Raw genomic sequence first — 18,134 nt, forward strand, 5'->3', positions numbered from 1 at the left:
ATAAAATAAAATTTCAATCGTTTGACGAGTTTTGCTAACGCAACCCGCGGCTTGGGAACCGCTGCCATAGTCCAGACCATCAGCAGCAGCAGCAGCAGCAGCAGCATCGGACAGACGGACTCTGATCTGGCTGTGCAAAGCGGGGTTACAAAATAGGTATAAATAATCGAACCCGGCGTCGCGACGCGGCGAGAGGTTTTACGGGACTTCCGATTCCGTACAGGAATTACAGGTATACGATGCAGTGTATGGAAAAATCGCGATATTTGAAAGATGAATACCGACGGAGATGAATAATTGAATTATAGGAAAAAATGTAACAGTTGATTAAAACGATAATAGATAAAATCTCTGTTGTTAGAATTTTAGGTATCTAACAATTGGTACATATATATCGCGTTGTGGAACGTGAGTCCCAAGTTTACGAGAGCGTAACTCCTCTTCTCTCTATCGCTCTCGTTTTCACCGCATATCTACGTCGTCGTCTTGTGCACACTATCGGTGCTCGGTCAGTAAATATCGCCGACATATCTGTATGTGTATACGTGAGAGAGAAAGAGAGATAAGAACGACCAAATGATAAGGTCGGTAGAGAGCTGCAGTCCGCAGCTTTGTATAAAAGGAGAAAAAGGAAAAGAAACTGCAGGCGGGCAGAGACACAAGCAGCAGGCCTTTGAGGGACCGGAAATTTCGATATGAACACACACGCGCGCGCACAAGCCTTACGTTTCAAAAGGAAACGGGTAAAGAAAAAGAAAAGAAATATTATTTACCCGACCTCTGACTCAGATTTAATTTAATGTGAAGAGGAAAAAAAAGACAAAAAAAATACCCCGAGGGTGCGGATAATTAATTCAAGCGTGTATTAATCGACGCTAATGTACACGTGTGCATTTTTGGGCATACGATGCAATCTTTAATTGCACGCTGCGAGTGTGACGTAAGAATTTTATGGAATTTCGTCCAGACGTTGGAATTGAGAATTACAAAAGGATGTGAGAAAAAGAAGAAGAAGAAGAAGAAGAATAAGAAGAATAGCGAGAAGGAGATAAAAATAAACTGAATTTAAAAAAAAAAAAAGAGGAAAAATGGCTACGACTATTACATGTAATGGCAATATTAACGGCGACGGGTCGCGTCTCGACGAATTACTTCAGACCTGGGGACGAAAGTCCAAATGTGATATTACACAATGCGCAATATTTGCCCATTCTAGATATACATGGATGAATGTATACATACAGCCTTGAAAGACGAAGAGGGAAAGAGAGGGAGGGAGAGAGAGAGAGAGAGAGGGATCTCGGCTTCTTTTATATTGTGTGCGCAGGATATTTCGATCCAAGCCAGCTGCCTGGCCGTGTATCGTTGCGCGTCTACGCATATCTAGAGATTTAGACGCTCTGGAGTTTAGAAATCTAATACCGAGCATCAACGCGCTGTTGGAATATAAAAATTTATCGCCACGTATCTGGCTTCAAATAGTAACTATAACCAGCCCACCACGATGACCGGGCACGATTTAATCGGGGATATTTGCCCCTATCTTATTTTCAAATTCAATTTCCGTCACGAATGTATAAAACTTGGCTTATCATCGGTACATTTCATATTAAAAAAAAAAAAAAAAACAAGAAGAAGAAATGGAACCGTTTAAACCATTTCCAATATTGTCTTCCATGTTTTATTTTTAATTCCGTCAACTTGACTTTGAAAAACTGTCTTTATATAATTACAGGATATCGCAAAGTGTATTATTCTGTTCCCAATATCGACGTAGCTGAATAAGAGATCGTTAATCACATACCCCGGGATGAAATTAATATGATTGCCTTCGAGGTAAATGTATTAAATAGCGTGACAATACGATTTGAACTCGGATTATGCGAAGCACCAGCGTCTCGTTAAACTAACACAACGGAATGCAGCGGAAAAAAGAGTGAGAAAGAGAGTTACATCATTGCGTTTATTATACGACGAACGCTACGTACGACGTCTGTTTTACATGCTCTACCACTTGAAACAAGTGCAGCTAATGCGCGGCTTCCCTGATATATTTTTATTACACTTCGCTATACCCTGTGTGACGACCACACGAGACTTCCGACATATGCAGCTTGCGTCTTCTCACGACTTGAATAAAACTGTTCAGAAACGGTTACTTTTTTTTTTTTTTTCTTTCAAGTCATACGCAGGCTGAATCTCCTTGAATTCGGCGAAATTGAAAATACTGAACCAGGATAAAAATGAGCAAGTTTAATAAGTTTTTTATTCAATAATTAACTGCACTTGTCGATCATTTAGCTTGAATATACTTTATGTTATAACCGTCGATCGGAACGAATAAAATGAGATTTTTTTTACTCTTAATAATATCAATAGCAATGACAATGATTTGAATAAAAAATAATTAATTCATGAATTGTGGGCGTTGAATACGTAAGACAAAATTCTTATTGATAGAGAAAACTAAATGATGCGATTAAATTTTCGCAACTGCGTCGGCGGCTCAGACGGATTTTGTCGTCGTTCGGTAGAAGCGAGCATACGGAGAATTTTTACAATACCTCGGAGTTCGGTTGGCTTGAGTTTGCAGAATTGTATAGAGCCTCGAGGCGGCAAACACATCGCGACTACTATACTTTCTTTATTTTTATATCTAGGCCAAAACGCGGAATACACCGCGCCTACAAATACAGAAATAAAACCAACGATATAAATCCACCGTCTTGCCGCTCACCGTTCGCCCCACTTGTCAGCCAGACAGACACGCGTTCTCGCCTGTCCTGGTTACCCGTAAGCCTGTTTCGCGAAAAGCTGTAAAAAGCTTGAAGAATATCTAACGGATCAAAAAAAAATAAAATAAATAAAAAATGAAACAGAAAGAAAATGACGCGAAATACACCATACCGTCAATTTTTGTTTCATGAAAAACAATTTCCCCACTTCACAGGCAATGTTATAAGCACGTTCAATTAATTCGCTTCGGGATTGATTGAACACGGAACACACTGAATATCACAGTATCGTAAAAAAGCAAAAGCTGCGCGGGAATTTAATTCCGTTGCGTTAAAGTTAAAACGAATAAATAACCAAATGTTAATCTCTCGATTATTCGGCAATGGTGAAAAAGGCGCGCGAGAGAGCGCGTCTGCCCGACGCAACGATTCGGAGCTCGGAACATCGACTGAGGAGCGATCGCGGGTGAATGAGGAGCGGAGGGTGGAGTCGAGCGGGCGAAGAGCGCCGACGAGCGACGGAATCGGACGAGCGAAGTGCCGAGGGGTGGGGGAAGGAGGGACCTCAGTCGATCTTCTCCGTTGCACCGAGGCGGACCGACCTTGCTCCGTTTTTCTCGAGCGTAAGGCGATGCGGTGCGGATCAGAGAAAGCATCCGCAGCGGCGTCCGAGGACTCGAATGGATTTCGTAGTAGCCGCTTCGGCGGCATCGAACAGCAATATATGGCAAGCGTCTCGTTGCGCGCTGTTATCCAGCCTCTGCCGGTGGACCGAGTTACTCAACACCGCCGAGATTAGAGCGGATCAAATTCAATCCCGTGCTGATGATGCAGGCGACCAAGAGATGCTCACGGAATTCACGCTGCTCGGTTACTTCGCTGTTCAAATTCTTTCCCTCGCTTATTCAATCCTTTCGTTCATTTTTCATTCGCTATTGGGACTCGAGGAATCTCCACAGACTTATAAATCGACTGGTTAATATTTTTTTTTCTTTATACGTATAGAGCAGTGTTTTATACCTTGCATCGTCGAAGGTCTTCTTTCTGCTCCTGAATTTCGTTTTCGCTACGGAGGGACACGCACGTGTTTCCGAGACAAAGTCCGTGGCTGTTCAAGCTTCTGATAGAAAAGAAACGACCCTGGCTCTCGACTCGCTTGCCCGGTGTAAGCCGAGGACCGTTCCTTCGCCTTTGGGGGGGACTCAAGTGGCTCACACGCACACTCAGGCACGCGGAACTATAACCAGGGCCCAGTCGTCCGTTCGTTCTTGGTAAACTAATTATATTCTTGTAGTAGGTCCATGCAGCGCAGGCTGCTCCAGCCTTCGACTATAACGACAGCTGCTTCGCCGCACGTTTTCAAACTGCAATGAATCAGAGATGAATAAATTAGCGAATTAGCCACTTATTTACAAATCGATTATAGCGGTAAGTATCCTTACAACCTATTGTACATCCATTTTTTGTATATTTAGAAAACTTTGACAGCATATATCTTTGCGGTGTTTTTGCTACTTCCGATGGTATACCAGTAGGTTTTCAATAATCGAGAGTAATCGTTGCGATATAATGTAAATTATTACTGTTAGAAACAAATTGATTCGAAAAAAAAAAAAAACGTGAAAATTTTACAGAATAATTCATTTCCGCCACTAGACATGTACATGTTTTACATGAATTACAAGTGTTGGGGTCCTTGATTACGAATCTGAAATCAGGCATTGAAATTTCAATATGGCGAACCCAAACGGCGAGCTCAAAAATCCCCGCCTAGAGTTTTTTCAACAAATTACTCGATCAAATTTGAAATTTTCAAAATCTGATTTTACATCCGTAATCAGCGACTCGAAAAATCATAAACCACTATCTTATTATAAAAGCTGCGTAAGCACAAAAACGTGTGACTCAAAAGTTTACGAATCGCAAACTTTGACGCAGAACATTGGCAAAAGTTTTATCTCTCATTTATACTTTTCATTATGGACATGTTCAACTCAGGATTCTCATTCCTTGTGACAAATTTTTCTGGCGATAAAAATAATTACTCCACACGCGTAAAAAAAAAAATCGATATCAAAAGAAAAGTATCATAGAACCGATCAAACGAGAAGGGAAACTTCGAGTCATCGTGAATTCGTATAGAAATAATCACGCAGAGAATATACATATAATATGTAGAGGTATACATACCGAGAGTTCTTTGTTCGTTAAAATTCTTTCCGCGATATTACTGCGTTCGAGACGTACGGTTACGTAAAGAACAGAAAAAAAAAAACAGAAAAAAAAACAGAAAAAAAAACAAAAAAAAAAAAAACGCTTCTCGATATCGTCGCTGATATTTCGATCAACGAGGAGGCGGCTTCCGTCGATGGAACAAAACAGCACTTCACTCGCTACTCGCTCGCACGTTTTCCTTTCCAGAAGAATGTTAAATACCAACGACGACGATACCGCCACAGAGAGATAGAGACGGAGACTTTTAGCGAGGATGTAGTGATCCATTAAGGTTCGGAGCGTTTCTTTGTCAGCGTTGAAAGCCGGTCTGCTTTTACGCACGGCCCTTCGTATTATACAGCGATCCCGTATTCCGACCGTTGCACCTCTTCAAATACACACGCACGCACACACACACACACACATATATATATACCTATGCGATTATATTTTATCTACAGCTTGGGAGATAAATTTATACACAAAGACGGGAAGGAAAAGTTTGTTAACTTGTTTAAAAATTCTTTTCTTTTCCGTATTTCCTGTGCTCTTGTTTACTCTGTTTTATTTATACTTGTTTGTTTATTTTATTTTATTATTTTTATTAAAAAATTTTTCGTCCCAATTTCGATGATCTCGTTTGTATAATTTGACGTTTCGCGTTATCTCTTGTACATCAGTGGAAAATTGTAGACTATAACGAGGAGTAATTTCATCCGCGCAACCCATGTCTTTGCATTACTTTTTTTATTTTTTTCTCTCTCCTTGTTTTTTTTTTTTTTTTTTTTTTACGTAGTCTGTTATTTTCGCATCTCGGTGAAAAATGTCGTGCAAAATATTTCAACTCAAACGGCGTTTGCGGGTATAATTTTAAGGGTGGGTTAATAAACGTAGCGTATAATTTTCTAATTGAATTCACATCAAAGCTCGTTTTATATACTCGCCTACCGACATTACATACACGTATGTATATACGAACATATATATATATATATATTGTACATATAAAATGTCACGCCTCACCGAAAACGCGCCCTTCTTTTCAAAGATGAAATAAAATATACCGTGCAAAATAAGGAGGTGATTGAAGAGAGAAGAAACTCGAATAAATTGGTTAAACGAATTTACGTATAACACGTACGTACGCATAAGTAACATCGTAGATCGACGATTTGGAAACGTTGTACAATTCCGGCTCATAAAAGTCAGCCTCGGGCCTTCAATTGTTTGATTAAATATCACGAACCCTGGCATACAATACATTACGTATCACACATGCGAATACCTACCTATACGTGTTCATTTACCCTCTGGCGGATAATAATTACCTCTGTATCGCGGGCTGCCATTCAAGCTGCGAGAATGAAATTTAAAACGTTTCCTCTCATTATATTGTTTACATACCTAACGTACAGGTGTTCGGCCGCGAGCTTAAGCAGACCCGATTCGACAGAGAGCAACATTATCGAATACAAAGAAACACATTATGACAAGTTTGAAAATCATGCTGAAACATCTTACTACTTTCACGGTGTAATCTTTAATCAAATTGATTAATATTGTCTCTGAGAAGTTTTGCGTTTTTTTTTTTTTTTCATTCAAACCCGATACCGTATTTTTTGTAAAAAAAAAAAAAGAAAAAGAAAAAAAGAAAGAAAGACGCGAATAAATTGAGAAAGCCCGATTTAACGACAACGGCAACAAGAATAATAATAATAATAATAATAATTGTTATTATCAGGCAACAGTGAATTCGATACGCACACGCGCGCATAAATTGTTACAGGAGGAGTCGGGAGGTGAGAGGAGGATGCAATATATCGTCACTAACGAGCCGGTAATGTGCGGAAAACCGTAGTGCCAATAATTTCTATTTGCAGTTTATCTACAGCTGCCTATGTACGTACACGCGTGTTATGTATAGACATAACATACATTTACGTGTCGGGTATAACGGAGGCGTCCACGTATGCAGAATCGTTTACTCCAAGTTTATGCACCCAAGCGTATAGTAACCGTGTAAGGTTCAGGTATATCAAGTATCTATAGACTTATGGGTATATATATTATGTAGAACGGAGGAAACCGCGTTCGCGGCTTCTTGCCGTAATCAGTGTGAATCCTCGAGAAATATATCAGTCTAAATATTTCCCGCAGACCTTAATTACTTATAGATATATATATATTATATTATATTATATATATACTGGGTGTCCCAATTTAAAACACGCCTTACGTTTTCAGCCGACTTAATCGTACAATTGGAAAATGTGGCATGCAAAGGTTGTACAATGGCTCAGAGGGGGAGACGTGAAGAATTTTTTTTTCACGCATTTCAGTATCCTAACCGGCGACGCTGTGGAGGATGGATCAATTTTTTAAAATCAAATCATACGTTTGTTTGTTTCAACTCAGATACTCTTTATTCGAAAATGTACAACTTTGTAGGGAGTTTTTTAAAATTTTTTTTTTACAAAGTGAATAGTTCGTGGGATACGACAAAAAATGAAATTCTCGAAGACAAGGGGAGGTGGACCGAAAAGGATCGCGGTTGGAATTAATCCGCGGGCATTGGTAATTCTATTCGTCGTGTCTCAACTTCCCCGTGTCTTGCGGAATTTCATTTTTTCTATATTACAATACATGCTTTTGCTTCTTCAATTTTTTCTCCCCCTCTCTTTGAAAGGAATTCGTTTGATCGTTCGTCTCTATTTTTCGAACAATCGTTTGTTGTTCCTTCACTTTTCATCAAATTTTCATCACACTCGGCGTATGGATTTTGATCTCTAAAAAAAAACTGCCTAAATCGAAATGTTCAACATAACGAAAGAACGTGTTTCGTATAATTTAATTTAATTCTAAGAGTGTTCTCGTTTCTTATACACGATACAGCCATGCGCAAAATATACGAAGTATGTGTCGTATGCGATAAACTTTCCTGCGCAGTGTGAAAAACGACATAAAAAAAAAAAAAAAAAAAAATACGATTGTCAGCTACGTGCAAAAGAGATGAGAAATATTAGAGAAAGGGTTGGGTGAAAATAGACAATGAAAAGAGACAAAGTAATGAGAGGAAAAGAAAATGGGGGGAAGGAAAAAGGGAAAGAGAGAGAGAGAGAGAGAGAGAGAGGGAGAAACAACCATGAAAAGTGGATGGATGTATGTACATTACGGGTACACGGTAGCGCGGTGAGGAAGAAACGTGAATATATGTATATAGATACATTCGAATACAATGGGCGCCTCATTATCATTCCGTGTCAGAACCTGGCTCACCTTTGACCCGGTGCAGCAGGCCGTCGGCTATGAAAACTCGGGCGCATTTTCAATCTACGAGTCTTATGTATACGTGTACGTAAGCTTGGGAATATACGGGCTGCGAGATATGGATGCAATTCGCTCTAGCTTCGTATCGTGGAATATAGCGTACATGACATGGGAATTGAAAAGGAACGATGAAAATAGTAGAAACGATAATTCGGAAAAACGATTTTTCCGCGATACCTTTTATCAGACATGAAAATGGAGGAGTCTGTCGGTTTGTTCGACAACCATCCGCGATGAGAACCTCGTTCGAAAACTTCAAGATTCGTTGAAATTAGAAGAAAAAAAAAAAAAAAATTATGAAAAGTAAAAATGGTATTGAACAATCAATTCGGTGTAGTGTTTGATTCTTGTTTTTTTTTTTCAATCAATTTTCGCGTCGAAAGAATTTTCGGCAAAAGAGTCTGCGGCTGTTATAATAATTGAACAACATGACGCAGTAACGTAAGATAAATAAACGAGGGTAAAAAATATTGGCGAGTAAAGTAACGATTATTTGTTGATGTTGTTTTTTTCTTTTTATCCCATTTGTCACACCTTTTTATTTTCATTTTCCTCTCTAGTTAATTCCTGCACACCACGTAGTATTATTTTTCATTACATACACGCACACTCGCATACTGAAAATAATCTAGTTGTATCATATTTGTATCGTTACATACAGATAACGCTTTATTGATTTACTATAAGTTTGTTATTAATATCCGAGTTTAATTACACCCCTCGGCGGCGAGTGGTCGTCGACCGTATAAAATCTACGAAAGGAAATTCTATGAAACCTTATAACCAGAAGCTACGTTTCTATCGGAAAAATAAATCTAACCATTGTTTAATAAGAGTAGAATTAATGATAAAAAAAAAAAAAAAAATATATAAATAAAAATGGGCAAACTTCGTCACTATTATTCATATATTATTTTTTCGCACGACTTTAAACAATCTTTCGTAAAAATTATCATTATACATATATATATGTATATATGATTTTATATCACTTTACGGAAAACGCGATGCGGTGCGATACGATACGAAGGTTTGCGTAAAGTGTTTCAAGGCGTTTTATAGTCGAGGTCAGATAATCTGATTAACCAGAGTGTTTTTGATCGTTCAAAGATATCGCGTGTATATATATATATATATATATATGTATAAAATGTATACATATGTATACGTGTATACCGATAGTCGTAGATACTTTCCTCCCAAGTATATAACAAGAGCACGAGTCTTCCGCCCTTCTGCTCTCCTCTACACGTATGCCATCTATACATACACTCTTGCACGCTCTCTCTCTCTCTCTCTCTCTCTCTCTCTCTCCCTGTATATATATATATATACACATCTATATCGCAATTTTGTGCTGCTTCAAGATCCGTCGTGCATCCGTATGGATCGCGGACCAACAGGCAGCGAGACGACGCTCAGGTGCCTGTCGTCCAGAGTCTACTACCTGATTCGATTACGCTACGGGAATGCAAACTTTACCCACGTTAAGCCCCCTCGACCAAAGCCAATGCAAGCGTTGTCGCGGATATTCTCGAGAATCACTCCGACTCGTTCCACGCGAGCGATGACCGATGCATCTCGATTATTGTATCCTCGATAGATCCTACATTTTTATAATTTCTTTGGTTTTCAAGATTCTTAATCTTATTCGACGAGGCGATGGTGATGGTCGACAAATATCGACAACGATACGTTACGAATGAATAATTTTCTTAGCAACAAGTTTGATATTTTATCCAAATACTCTACGCGAAACGTGTGAAACGCGGCATTTCCAGGACTAAGGTAAGCCCTGAGGATACCAACGCTCTGCCTTCGTCCAGGAGGCGACAATCCATTCCGGTTATGGTGGTGCAGGGTAAGGTCAATGTTTTCGGGACGGCGGACCACCGGGGTGAGAGAGTTGTTGCCATGGCGACGATGGATAGGAGAGGAGAGGAGAGGAGAGGAGAGGAGAGGAGAGGAGGAGAGACGGGGTTCCTACCAGGGAGGAGGTCACGGGGTTCAGAGCCTCCTTCCTTCCTTCCTTCCTTCCTTCCTTCCTTCCTTCCTTCCTTCCTGCCTTCCTTCCTTCCACCGATGGTAATTTCCTCGTCAGTGCCACGAGCCATTATGTCTAATAAATATTTCCCTAAACACACACAATTACAATCCTCCCGCGAAAGAGGAAAGAAAAGGCGTGGCGCGGTTCCTCGGCTCTTACGTGCAATGCCTGCTGCGAAACGACCGGAGGTCCATTCTTCTTATTTCTCTTTGACAAAGCCTCCGTCGTCAGTTTCAATTTCAAATTCTCAAATTTCAAGACACGTACTTTGAGCAAAGATTTTACCAGAATCAATCAGAAACAAAGGACGACAATAATTGAGAATCATAAAAATTATAATCGTCAGAATTTGGGGGTGACGAATGAGAAGTTTCGAAGCGGAAAGCTTAGAAGCATCGGTATCATCATCTTCTTCTTCTTTTTCGATCGGCTGTCTCTCGCCGCTTTCAATTAAAAATTCACAAATCCCCAAAAATTCGTTAAGTAATGTTTAGTCTAAACAATTTACCGATAACTTTTGACCATCATCGTTGTCATTAAAATTTAATTTTCTCATCGTCTTTATCGCTGTTGATTCTTTTCTCCGATTTTCACCTTATCGCAAAGTATTCGACATCCTCGACCAGACTCACTTGGACAAAAATTGCGAGGATTTTAACGCCCCAAAAATCGAGGTCTCACTTATCGAAGCAGCGCAGCCTCTTAAGATCGGTCCGAAATGAGTAATCTCGACGCCTAGCTCTCAGGTCAAAAGGTAAGTAGGAACTTAAGCCCGTCCTCGATTCCGAGCTTAACGAGACGCGACGGCCAACGCTGTTGAGAAACATTAAGTTTATAACACAGGGAAAATTCATCACCTAAAACCCTCCGGCGTTCTCGGGCCGAGGCGAAACACGACCGTCGGGATATAAATCCGCCGGATAATAATTGTGAATGGCGTTTAACCGGGATCGAATTATAAACGGCGAACGACCAAAACCGTCTGCATGTCAACGTCGCGACGCGAAACGGCGAAGGGCGAAAAAGGATGCGATTATTTCGCTCTAAACCCCTGTCTCATCGCCAAAACGAGCAAAATTCATTCTCGAATTTGGATACAAATTTTCCCCTTTCGGTCCGTATCGTCTCATCTTTCGTACTCGCGGCAGAATTTTATCACTGTACTAGATTTCTAACAGACATGTAAAACAGAAGAAATGATTAAAATATTTTCAGGAACCGTACTAACGTGGGAAAAAAATCATTGATTGAAATTTAAAAATGTTACGGTCAACCTTTCCCTGACTTGGCGAGGAATGCCCCGTATATATGTACATACGTACGTACGTACATTAATGTACGTCACACCGGCGGTAATTAGCGCTGCGATAACGTACGGCATGCAATGTGAGCTCACAGAGTTTGTATCCACATTACGTGTATGCGTATAAATTGCGTACGTATTTACGTGCTAATATGCATACATGTACGCGTATTATGCACGCGTGAAAGAAAGTTGCAAGCACGGTTCGCAGAGACTCGCAAGTTTTCACGGTCGAAAAAACGTTAGGTATATACGTATAGAGCGGTAAGGTTTGTAATTGAGCGAAAAGAGTAAAAGGATAAGGAAACGGGAGGAAAATTTTAGTACCAAAGACGAAAAGAGAGGAAAGAAAAAAAAAAAAGAAGAAGAAGAAGAAATTGACGGTGAGATGAGAATATTGCGAATAATAACGAGCTTGCGCTGTAATTTTCATCTTTGTACGAATTTTGTTTGCGACATGCGTTGTAATTTCTAGTTAAAGAAATTATTCGTGCTTGTATAATTGATTTTTTATTTTATTTTTTTCCACATCATGGATGATGCGATATATCTGAAAACAATTTACTATCCTCTGAAGATCAATAATAAACAAATCGAATGTATTGAAAATCTGTTCCATCTGTCGAAGAATTTTTCAAATGTATAATCGTGTCTCCTTTTACTTTTCAAAAATTCCGGTGTTATGTTCTAATTTCAACGAATCTCGAACTTTTCGAATCTCTAGGATCCGAAAAGGAGGCATTTACAAGAATGCACCAACACGTCAATCGTTGGACCGAAGATATATTAACAATAATAACATACAATAATAAAATTTAACGACAGATCGAACGCGTTTAAAAAATTTCCTTGTAATATCCGAAGCTTGGTTAACGTTGTCGTTGTTGTTTTGAAAAATATTATACCACATTCGTCAGCCGTTCCTCGACTTCCATTTATTTCCGATCGCGGAAGTTGGAACACCTGTGCACACGTTAGTAACGAGTACTCGATAAAAAGTAAATACGTGAGTGAAACAGGCAAGTTAATTAGCAGTATCATTCTCGCAACGATCAACGAGTGATTTTTTCTCAATCGTTCGTTCAACAACTTGACAAAGCCACGTTAATCACACGCACCTGTCGTGCGACTCTTGGTGCAAATTCTCAACACAGTACAGGAATAACGTTCGATTGTTCGAACAAAGTCCGAATCCAGGCGTAAACGACAATGCCGATACCTCGTTAATTAAATTATAACGCGGCGAATGTAAAGAGTGATAATAAAGGGAAAGAAAATAAAAGTAAATAAAAAAAAAAAAAAAACACCTGAACGAGAGAGAGAGAGAGAGAAATAGAAAAACTGAGGGCATCAAAAGAATTCTACCGGAAGGCGAACACTTATCAGCGAACCGTTATCCGCACTCCCGCGATTTCTCTACATAAGTAATACATACCATTTTCACCGTGGCTGTAAGTAACTGCACATACTTTACGTATGTTCGTCTATACGTATAAACGTACGCGGTCGGCGACCGGAACAAGTTGGAAAAAAATCTCGGAGAACGAAACTCAACCCTTCCCGTTTCTGTACCACACCACTTTTGCACAGCCTGCCGGGTAGGAAATATGCATGCATGTGTGATACGTGTGTGTATTTGCATACGTATTATCCGCATACCGAGTACATACCTCACTCGACGAGGTTACATATTCTGCGTCACTGATGACGAGAGAGAGAGAGAGAGAGAGAGGATGCCGGATAAAATTATACTCACTGGCACGGTTCGCGTCTTGGTAAAGGTATGAAATAACGTATATAGAAAGAAAAAAGAAAAGAAAAAGAAAATTGTCTAGTAAAAACGAGACAGTTGAGAAGGTTGAGTTGACTATTCGTCAAATTATCAACATACCTGATATTTCAAAATACAAGATAATGTAATTGTAAAAAGAAGAGGCTTGGATATCGATGATTGTTAAAAACCAAGTGGATCGATTTGGATTTCACTGTATCGCGGATAATGTTATTTGCAATAGTATATTCACCCTACAATATCGTTGGGAACAGATTTAAAAATTTTTTTTCTTCGCTGGTCAATTCGATGTCGATTACATTTGTTCGTCATAATCGATATCTGTGCAATATTGTATAACAAAATATGGAACGACGTCAACGCGACGAAATAAAATATAACCTACCGAACCATCGTAGAAATCGAATTGAACGAATCTGTTGAATTTTCAATCATTTTGCTGCGATTTGAAATGAAGTATCGACGTACAGGGTTTTATTTTTATAATTCCATCGGTCACTTTTCGTGAATTTTCACAAACACGAGCTTGTAAATTTCGAATATAATTATTCGAAAAATTATCAATGTTCGGCTATATCGTGTTTCACAATGTTTGACGAAAAGTATCAATTTTTCAACTCCAACAATGTCAAACACACGTTGCACGTATTCGTTAAAGATTAATTCAACCAATTACACAAGTTTCATAATTAGGTGCTACATTTATTAAAGACGTAGGTTATACGCTTGTGCGTATAATGGGTACGCATACTATTCACTGTTTAAGTAACGAAACGCCGTCTGCGGGGAGTTAAGAGGTCGTCACTAGGCAACAGCCACATGTCGAGAGGTGCGCACGCGAGCAAAGAAAGAGGGTCTCCTTCTACAGTGACCAAAGTGACAAGTTTCACAACTTTCGCAGAGATAATTAATTTCTCCGGCAGGTTAATTATACATGCGTAAAAGCTGGAAATTTCCTCGTCGCAGGTGTGCGAGAAGCGACAAAAACGAAAAAAAAAAAAAAACAACATCGAGAAAAATTTTGCCAATTATTTTCATCATTTTTTTATCGTGGATAGTTTTATAGCTGTTAACAGAAATTCTAGTATCCGTTACTCTATATTTCCTTCTAACCGTTGCGAAAATTTAATGCTCGTGCAACGATAGATTGACGTTAAAGCCTCGTTTAACTAAAAAAAAAAAAATCAATGTAAACCTCGCAAACTGATTTTGCGTTGCAATCAGCAAAAAAAAAAAAAGTATCGACGATAGCGCAAAATGTTTACGCGTACCTAGTTTTTCGTAATTCCAACAATATTCAAACATTATTTTCAACGATACATATTTTACTGAATTTTTCTAGTTACCGTCAACGAATGAAATTTTTCTCAGCGTATCTCGCGACACTTTTAACCCACAATGAAAATGTAAGAATCCGATCACAGCGGCAGTTTGTCGCACAGACCGGAATTTTTCTAAAAACCTTCACTTTTCTCGCATCGGTGAAAAGTAAAAATTCGCAAGAGCCCATATCACGAGGATTTTTGCGACATGGCGCAAGCACGGGGAGGGGGGTGGGGGGGGGGGAAGGGGGACGACGAGCGGACGTGACGATTAGGCTAATCTAGATCCGTACACACACGCGCGGACGCAAAAAGATAGGCAGAAGAAATGCGTCGAGGCACGTATAAGATACGAAACGTGCACAACGAACTATACCTATTAGTTGAACCATCGATACGTCTGCGCGTAGATAAACTATACATATAGACACGTGTGTGTACGATAAGCGTTGAGCCTGCATTCGCTGCGCGTGTGTGTTGAATAAAAAAAAAAAAGAAAAAAAAAAATTCCATACAATGAAAATATTATTTTTTCCACGACGATAACAATCGTCGTCACTAATCAGGTATTACCCGCGAAACGCCGATCGTAACGTAAATAATTTTTGCACGTACACGCGAATTCTTACATCACGTTGTATAATATTTATAAACACACGTAGAGATATTACGTGCATTATACACGCGGAAATAATTATTCTCCTCGTTTCGCCAGAGCTAACGCGTCGTCGTAGCGATAATATTTACCGAATACTCCGAAAATTACGATATATAATAAAATACTATCGTACCCGTGGCATATGTATTTGATTAAATAATTCGTTGTATGCGTGTAATAACAACAAGACCCTACAATTTTATAACCCGATTTTATACACGACGATTGCGTTATCGCACCGTTTAAGCGAAACGACATACGCGTAGGTCTTTCTTTCTTTATCCTCCGAGTACAAGTAAAAACATGGTTAAAGTATGGAAAAAGAAAGAAAAAAAACAACCGAAATGGTAAACGGCAGAAATATTTATACTTACAAAGTTGAGTTGGGGCGGTCCACGGAATGGAGTGTGCGTGTACACGATACGTTATCAGCTTCTCGACCGGATCTCATTCAGCCACAAACTATATCGACGATAAAAAGAGAAGAAGAAAATTCACTCACTGTACCGCACGTCGTTAAAATATCATTATTATCATTATTATTATTAATAATAATACCATCGTAATTATTATTGTTACTGACAATTGCGTACGTAACCGTTTTGAAACAAAAAAAAAAAAAAAAAAAACTACGTTTCACACTTTGCACCGAATGGGTAAAAAAAAAAAAAAAAATTAAGGCCAGAGAAACGAAACAATAAAAATACGCGCGTTGCGTAACGAGCGGTAAATTTCATTCAATGAATGACCGAGGTCCTCGTTCCAGTTCACACTGCGCGCCAGCACAAATTATAACAACAACAACAAAGCGCAACATATATGAAAATTCGCGTGTGAGAAATAAATTAACGCCCGAAAAAATTATGTATGCATAGGCGTCTTCGCGTTAATTGCTAGTATTATTATCCATATGGATAAAATCCTCTAACGTACAAATTTGACCTATCGTTTATATATATATATACCTATATGTATATGTATATGTGTTATACGTATAATGTAATAGCGTGTATCACATATTCGTTTATCGAGAATTTCAATATCGAGGCTCACGGTTAGCTGGCGCGAGGTAGACTGCCGGATTATTCAACGCTATCAGCTGAACCCCCCCCACCCCCCACCCCCCTCCCTGCCACCCGCCCACTTCTAGTCGCCAAGTCGCTATACATTCAATACATGTAACAGCGGGGGTGGGGGGGGTTATTATTAGTTTCAATTCGAAATACAAGTAACTAGGTATGCAAAACGTGGTTCAATTAATTTATTGCATCTATTTATTTATTTATTCTTGAATTTAATAGATTTTAAATACGGTGAAATGTAAACGAACGATAAATTGATGATGAAAAATTTAACGGTCTTTCGACGTATTTATTTACACCGAGTCTATTGTTGTAACCTAAATTTTATTATTTTTATTTTGCAGTTACTCGACAACGCGTGTATATAAACTGTGAAAGAATTGAAGAAAAAATTATACGCATTAAGTAAATAATAAATGATCGTCACAGTTTTTCGATTTATTCTTCGTCGTTCCTCGTTATCTTTGCGTGTATGCACGTTACACGGACCGTGGAAAAGAAAAATTGAGTTTTCGAATTCGAAGCTGCTTTCATTCAATGTGTTAAAGAAGACGGATTTTATCGAAATCGTTCGATATTCAAGGATCGCGAAACTCAAAAATGTGTGTTGTTTCAGCGATTTAATCCATTTGTAACATGAAAATTTTTTCATCCGCTTTACCGCAACAAATTTTAATATCAACGTGACAAATCGGAGCAAAAAATGTTCATTTTAAAATTGCCCAAATCATTTGAAAAACACACAGATTTTTCAGTATCACAAATCTCACTACAATGAAACTTTGGGAATCGCTTTTATTCTGCGAATCCTGCGTAACACGTCGAACGAGGCAGTTTCAAATTCTAAAACTCGATTTTTTTTCTACTTCTTCTTCTCTTTTGGCAAAGTTTAACGCGCGCAATATCTGTGTTTCCTTACCCCTGCACTTCTCCCCTCATTAATTCTCATTAACGAGCTAATTGCGACGCATACGTTTACCAGGTGTTTGAATTTTATATCGTTTCGCTTAACACCAGCGGTGCACGAACACTTGCGGGTTAATTTCTAAGGTGTAACACCGTTCGCTACCTCGCACACACGCACGCGTAAGCATGCGCTGAATATACAAATAGATACACGTATACGCGAACTTGCCGCCAAGGTATTCTATCGTAGATTATTTATGGGTTATTTTAAGCCCCCTGAGTGTGCGGCTGGTGTAATAATTAACAAAAAGCATTACCGCTTCCAATCCCTCCCCGCCCCTTTTTCCTCCTCCTTCACCCTCGCTCCCTGCTACTTGTATTGTAAAGAGGGGTTGCTGTTCGTTCGTTCCTTCGTTCCTTCGTTCCTTCGTTCGTTCGTTCGTTCCTTCGCGTTTTGCGTAAATTATTATACTTGTGGATCATCATGTACCTTTAATAACGACCCTGCAAACGGAGCAAAGATACCACCTGGTCTCCCGCCTCCATCCCTTCCACATTCACCACCACCACCCCCCCCCCCTCGATTTTACCCCAGGGTTCGCTCATTTACTAATGACTAAGTCCCCATAGATCACGAATGATATTTTTTTTCACCCTCTTCTCCCTCCCCGCGAGACAAGAAAAAACCCCGCCTCACCTGCACCCTCCTCCGGTTAATAATATCTGTTTGTGTGTTTAATATCGCATC

The 18,134-nt window shown here is 39.3% G+C and overlaps 1 long non-coding RNA gene across 3 annotated transcripts in view; it reads right to left on the reverse strand.

Annotated features, from left to right (window-relative positions):
* LOC124293382 overlaps nt 1-18,134 on the reverse strand; it is a 43,604-nt gene that overhangs the window by 3,395 nt on the left and 22,075 nt on the right. The window contains exons 1-3 of one of the 3 annotated variants that reach the window (XR_006903325.1): nt 16,332-16,465; nt 15,773-15,860; nt 3,756-4,099 (exon numbers count right to left, since the gene is read on the reverse strand). This is a non-coding gene — a long non-coding RNA (uncharacterized LOC124293382). Of the gene's footprint in view, nt 1-3,755; nt 4,100-15,772; nt 15,861-16,331; nt 16,466-18,134 lie in introns of those variants that run through there. The other 2 variants (XR_006903324.1, XR_006903323.1) reach the window with 2 other exon arrangements.

This window comes from Neodiprion lecontei, chromosome 3 (genome assembly GCF_021901455.1).
Source record: "Neodiprion lecontei isolate iyNeoLeco1 chromosome 3, iyNeoLeco1.1, whole genome shotgun sequence".
Classification (NCBI taxonomy): domain Eukaryota; kingdom Metazoa; phylum Arthropoda; class Insecta; order Hymenoptera; family Diprionidae; genus Neodiprion; species Neodiprion lecontei.